Genomic DNA, 7470 nt, shown 5'->3' with positions numbered 1-7470 from the left:
CGATTCTTAAACAGTGTGTTGCAGCACCCTGGGGTGCCGTGGTATCCTTTCAAGGCAACGTTAACACAGTTAAGTGTGCAAACACAATTCATAAGGTAAACTCAGAGATTTCAAATCATATTAAAAATATTCAGACATATTGTAGCCATTCTGAATTCTTTACTGCAGAAGAATTGCTCTATTTTTGTGTAGTCAAAATTTGAGTGAAAACAAAGAGATGGCATTTTCCAAGGGGTGCCTTGGGTTTGAAAAGGTTGACCACTACTGGTCAAGTGCCTTTAGTTAGATCATTATACAGTATTTTAGTCCCTGAAGGCATTTATACACATACTTTTTTGTCCTATGACATGCTGGAGATCTGTTGCTTCAGAGTAGACTTGATTGAGTCTGCTCCACACTCAAGCTGATGTGCTCTATGCCACGTCGCATGCAGTTGTATAAACAGTGAAATGCACATCAGCATGCAATAAATGGCAGCGGTGCACTTTTGAACTAAAGCACCATGTTTTAGTTCAAAAGTGCACCACCACCATTTTCTCAGTTGATGCACATTTCTCCACTTATACAACTGCAAGCAGCGCAGCGCAATATGCATCAACTCGTGTGCAGAGCAGATTCAATTAATCAAGCCTGCTCTGAAGTGATGGATCTCCGGCATGTCACAGGACAAAAAAGTATGTGTATAAATGCCCTCAGGGACTAAACCATTGTTTGCCTTGGGTTGAGAAGGACAGACACCAAAGTTCCACTAGTGTTAAAAGTCCCTGAAGTGGTGGAGAACTGAGAAGGTGAGATATGTCCAACTGATCCCAGAATGCAGAGGAAAGCAAAAGCCCCTGCAATCTCTGCCAATCTGACCTAGCATAAAATTCCTTCCATCCTTTTAATCTGTCAGTTAATTTGAGGATATGCATCAGTCAGACACACACCAAAAAAATTCTGTGTATCTTTCAAAGTACTGGTCCAGCCCACCTTTTCTCCCTCATTCAGCTGTGGCCAATCCCTGATGCTTCAGCCAAAGATAAAGTTCCTGCACATTTTACTCAAATCCTTCCGAACTCCTGTAGTCATGCAACTAGAGATCTGAATCCTGAGAGCTGATTGAAGTAACTATCTTAATGCAGAGCTGCACATTTTATGAGCATGTTCTTCCTAGGGCCATGAGATGAATAGGAATTAATGGATTTTCAGATTCCAAGGCTAGAGAGAACCATCAGGACCATTCAGCCAGACTTCCCTCTCCACTACACAGAGGCAGTAACATTTCTTCTAGTGTCTGAAAGAAAGACTATTTTAGAAAGAGATATATGCTTTCAGCATTGGGAAGTCCATCCTCTTCACTGATAAGCCATTCCAATGTTCAGTTATCCTGCTAATAGGATGTTGCATCTTAGTTTAAGGTAGATTATATCTACCTTTAATTTCCAAACACCAGATCCAGTTATGCCTTTATCAGAAGGATTGAAGAGGCCTTCTCTTTCAGTTCTGTGGGGTTTTTTTCCTTCTTTTCCTTATATATAATGCTCAAGTCAACTCTTAATCTTCTCTTCAATAAGGTGAATATGTTGAGCTCCTTAATGTTCTCATCATAAGGCTGATTTTCCAGACCTGGTTCACTTTTGCAATTCTCTTTCATGGTCTTTTAATATTTTCACTTTCTTCTGAAAGGGTGGACACCAGCACTATGCACAGTATTTTAGGAGCAGTCTTATTAGTGCACTGCACAGAGGCTATTTCAATTCCTTCCTTTTATGTTATTTCCCTTTTTATACATTGAAAGCTTGGCTAAGTACTTCTTGCCTTGGCATTGCATTAAGAGCTCATGTTGAGGTGATTATCTGTAGTGACCCCATTCTATAAACATAAACTACATTATTGGTTTCCAGATGGATTAGCTTGCTTTTCTAATACAGCTATGCTGTATTAAAATGTATTTTGTTGGATTGTGACCATTTACTAAATTATTAAAATCATTCTGTAACAGGACCCTTTCCTTCCCATTATTTACTACCTCACCCAATCATTGTCATCTGCAGACCTTACCAAAAAGACTTTATATCATCCTTTTGATCATTGAAAAAAGTATTAGTATTGGGATAACAAAACTGTATGACCTTGCTAGAAAAGAACCACTCATTGATACTTGCTCTTTAACAACTGCATTTTGAGAGCTGTTGGTGAGCCAGTTTTTAATCCCTCTGAAGTATATCTTGTTAACTCTGTATAATGCAAAAATTTTAGTCAAGATGTCATGTGGGGCTAAGCCAAATGCCTTGCAGAAATTCCAGCAGACTATCAGTACAGCTGTCTTTATCAATCAGATTCATAAACTAGTCTTTAAAAAAAGAAAGAAAAAAGATGATAAAGACAACAACAGGTATGCTTTCCACACTGATTACCATTTATCACAGTATCTCTAATTTTGAAGTGTCACAAAAATGCTTACAATTTTGTAAGTAGCTCAGCGCACCACTTGCATGTAACTTAGGGTAGATGGGTGAATATAGGTGAGGAAAGTACCTTTTTCAGCTATGCAAATCTGAGATATGTGATGTGTGAAAGCTGAACTACTGGGACTTATTCACAATGCCTGCATTTGCCCATTAGAGATAACAAATTATAGAAAATCTCAGGATTTTTGTTACATAAACCAAAAACACTGTTTTGTAATACAATTTTTATTTGTTGATTTCCCTCACAGCTACCTGAAATCCTCATTATACAGAACAGGGGGGTATATCTGTGAATACAGGGACATCTTTCAAAATGATAGTGTATTCACTGAACAGCAAAAGCAGAGATAATTGGTGCATTTTGAAATAAATGTATAGAGGACCAATCCTCTTAACCCTTTTATGAATAGTGATCCTTACTAACGCGGAGTGGAATGTGCAAATTGCCGGCATAGGGCTTAAGTGTGATTTAATCGCAAGTAGGATTTGGATTGGCCCTTAGCCAGGATGGTTTTACCCCATTGATGTCCTTATTAATCATCTGAGAGAGGCCTTTTCATGTGAGTAATTTGGTCCCAAACTGGAAGCTATTTCTAGTGAATTCTTATTTCTTCTTTGGCAATATTTCAATTGGCTGAAACTATTCTAACCATTTCTGCTTGACAGCAAGATTGTGCCCAACATCTTGTTGCTGCCTGAATACTGTCTCCCATTGAAATGTATACTTAGAAACATAGAAAGTACAGCTGTACAGGACCTCAGCACATCATCTACTCCAACCCCCTGCTTCTGACAGGATTATCCCTATCCAAACCATCCCATACAGTGCTTGTTTATCCTATTCCTAAAACTACAAACAACCCTTTTGCACAACTACAAGTCATATTGCCCCAAAACACCAAGAACACCCTAACCATGGGGGATAAGGGCACTGTCAATGTCTTGCTGCTGCAAGGATTGTCAAAGTATACTTGAGAGATCCAAGGAAGAGTTCCATGTCTCTGGCTACAGAGGTAGGTAAAACGCCCCCACAGTCCATGCTGATTTGTTTGGGGTAAAATGCCTTCCTGATCCCAAATGTGGTGATATGTCTGACCCCGAGTGGAGGGGCAAGACCCGCTATCTAGGATCTTCCAGATTTTAGTCCCAGCAGGAGCACTGGTACACCTCAGTCAAATCCCCAACATAGGCTGCAACCAACAGCCAATGCTTTTGAAGGTGAAACCCCCGCCCATTGATTTGTAGCAACAGAAGGGGGAAACATCCTTCATGGCTCCATGTGGCAAGCAGTAAAGACCAGAATAATGGGACAAACCAAACACCCTCCTGAGGAGAGCAAACATCTCCACACATCACATACCCTAGATGAAGAGTCAGATTTCCTGCCTGTAATCTTATCCCCTTCAAAAATTTATTCTAGCCTGAATTTAATCTTCTTTCATTACTAAGCTGGTTGTGGAGTTCTCCATTCTGCTGCTGAGCATAGTGTTCTCCAATACCTGCCTGATGGGGACTGCAGAGCTGCAGGTATAGCTGAAGCTATATTGGTCATCTGGAGCTGACCAATGCTTATCCAACATCTTCTTGAAAAACTTAAATGAAGGAAATTCCACAACTTCCCTAGGCAGTCTAATCTATTACTTCACTTTTCTAACAATGAAGAAGGTTTTCCTGATATGCGAACTAAACCTATTTTGCTGCAACATCAAACCATTGCTCCATATCATACTCTCTGCAGAGACAGAGAAAATGTATGCACTATCCTCTTTATACAGCCCTTCTATGCCCCTCTCAGTTGCCACTTCAACCAGCTGAACATGCCTGTGGTACTTCAACCTCTCCATGTGTGGCTTGCCATCCAAGCCCATTATTATTTTTGTTGACCATCTCTCTAAACTTCACCACATTGTTTGCAAAACGTGGAGCCCAAAATTGCACAGAGTAGTCTAGATAAGGCCTAACCACTGCTGAATGAAGAGACATTATCACATCCTTTGTCTTGCACCTAATGCTTGTATTAATGCAGTCCAGAATGGCATTAGCCTTTTCTGTAGCTGAATCATACTGCAGACTCATGTTGAGTCTGATTCCCCAAGACTCCTAAAACCTTCTCTGTAGTACTGCCATGAATGCCATGTGCCCCTAGAGGCAGCAACAGCACTGTTGGTGATGGGAGTGTGGTGGAGGCAAGTGGAAAGCTCCCACAGGCAGCCGCAGCGCTGTTGGCAGATGGAGGTGGGGGAGGTGGCACCACTGGCAGTGGCGGCAGCCAGTGGCAATCACAGACTGCCCACAGATGCCACTGGCAGTGTTGGTGGTGCCTTTTTGCAGGGGATGCATTGCCATGCTCAGGGGGTGTACGTGCACCCATGTGCAACCCTACATGTCACCAATGAGTGCTGCCATCCATCCAGTTGTCACCCATCCCGTATTCATATTTTTGATTATTCTTCCTTAGGTGTAGCACCTTGCATTTGTCAGCATTAAACTGCATCATGTTGGATGTACTGCAGCTTTCAAATCTATTAGATTCATTTTAAATTGTCCTCCAGTGTGTTTGCAATCCTTCCGAGTTCCATGTTATTTGCAGATTTGCTCAGGAAGCTCTTTATTCCAGCCTCCAAATCATTAATAAACATGATGGAAGGCAGATTGAACAGTACTTAGTGGTATGGTATGAGACCCAGGTGGCAACCCTGAAGAGCAGACCCAAAGTCATTACATTGGTAAAATTTTGACAAGGCAAGTACTGTAATAACTTGCCACTACAGGGGTCATAAGCTGTTTTAGCATGCCAAAATGGCAACTTTCCAGTTCGCTTTCATCTTGGGGTTCTGCATGGAGTAGATGGAATTATTCTTTCAGATGAGGACAATAGATGAACACTCTTGGGCATGGAGCAGCACCTGGAGAGTCTGTGTCCATTACAGATAAAATCTTCCTGGCACTCTTCTGAGGCCGTATGGCTTTGCACTGCCATCTACAGAAAAGCTACTGTTTTTTTCATAAATAGAAGAGATACTCCTACTAATTCTGAAGAGCCTACTTCTGGAGGTAGGATAGGTTGGAAGATTTAGTTCATTAGCATATTGCCTAGCATATGAATTGTATACCATTGTCAATTTGAAAGGATTAATTCCCAAATAACATGTAATGTTTATTTATTTAGTCATTCAATTTATATAAGTTAATTGATTAAAGCAAAGGGAATTTGGCTTTTCTTGTCACATAAATAAGCCATATTCCTACTAAATTTTGCATACATAGTTCTGAATATTTGGGAGGTTAAAAGGAATAAGTGGTACCATATAGCTCTTTAATTTACCGCCTGGGGTAAAATGGTGAAAATGTATACATTTTTTAAGGGTGAAGTCCTGCCTGTAAAACCTTCTTAGGGCTGCTATTGATCCTAAATTGCAAAGCATTCCATTGTGAGAGAGGTTTATTTACTTACAGATTTGTAGGATGGAGTGAGCCTTTAAATATCCATAAATACTGACCAAAATTATTTTTTGGGATAAATTAAGAACCATCTGGTATCATCTATTGTTTTATCCTCCTCAGTTTTCGTAGGTATATGTGCAGAAGTCAGCAAATACTGTATTATAGTTTCTTCCTGTGCTGAGAAAAGCCAAATGACCTTCTCTTTATCTCTTAAACTTATATTCCTTTTAAACAGAGGATTAATCCTTTCACTTCAAATAATGGCATAAAATTCATGTGCTAGCCAATGAACTAATGAACTAAATCTTCCAGTAGGCTCACCTTGAGGAGCATGCTCTCAAAAATGAAGTAGCTTCTTTATTTAAAAAAAATATCTACTTCATATGCAGCTGAAGGTGAAGGCATGATGTGGGCCATATTTAATTACTAAAACACTGTATGACATTTTAAACAGAAAATAGCATTAGTTTGTGCATTTGCAATAATTTTCTGAAGTAAAAATCCTGTTTTGTCTGTTTCAGATATTGCCAAGTGCCCATTAATTTCAGCTCAAGTTATGGATGTGTGCAAACCTACAGATCCTTACTGTCATGTACATCTGGTCAAAACATTTTACTGAAGTGAAATTTCAATGACAAGAAAGACATAAAAATTCAAACAATATTTTTTTATATTCTAACCACTTCTACATATGTGAGAAATCCTTCAGGCAAGTAATTCCACTGAAATTAACAGGACTAATTGTGAGAGCTAAACTGGTGAGTTAAATTTTGCGGGACTGGGTCTGACATTATATAACCTGAAAAAAGCATAACAGTTGATTAGATTGCAGAATACAGGAAAAATTCAAGTTCTAAAGGGACATTGGCACACATTTAGGGTTTCTTAAAATGTTGTCAAAGGAAAAAATGTTTCTTTTGAGTCAAATGCTCACAGATTTGCTTTATCTCTTTTTCCACTTTTAAAAATAATCAAGAAAAGTCACACCAAAATAGCTGGTTTCCAATATCTGTGATATAAATATTAAGGAATATGAGCATAAGCAGGTACTTCAATTGAACACATACATACTGGGTGTTGTACAAATTTGTCTGATACCCACATCCTAAGTAATGAAAATATAAACACAAGCTGGATTTTGGTACAATTGTCTCAGCATGTTTGATCTTAGTGCTTGGTTTTCAGTTATGATAAATATTCTTATACTTTCATGACTGCTTTCAAATTAATCTAAAGTAAGTGTGCCTAAGTCCAAATTAGGTCTGCAAATCATTTCACACTGGCCAAAAATGTTTAGGTGCTAATTGGATGACTGCCACTTCTGGTCACTACTACAGCTGCTTGTTTATAAACTGGGGAAGCCATTTCTCCAGCAGCTATTTTTTGTTGTTATTAATCCTGAAAAGCATGGGAGGGAGACAAAATTCTGAGTTTGACAGGAAATTGCATATTGATATATTAAAGAATGCTTATATTGGGCAGGTCTCTAAGGATATGAAAACAATGACTGCAAGGAAGTAAAAAATGTGCTTTTTTCTCGTGCAAACTTGCAGGATTTACATAATCAATGTTT

Source organism: Crocodylus siamensis, chromosome 5 (assembly GCF_052110815.1).
Source record: "Crocodylus siamensis isolate JL-2025a chromosome 5, ASM5211081v1, whole genome shotgun sequence".
NCBI classification, from domain to species: domain Eukaryota; kingdom Metazoa; phylum Chordata; order Crocodylia; family Crocodylidae; genus Crocodylus; species Crocodylus siamensis.
Note: the sequence above shows the minus strand (reverse complement) of the source record.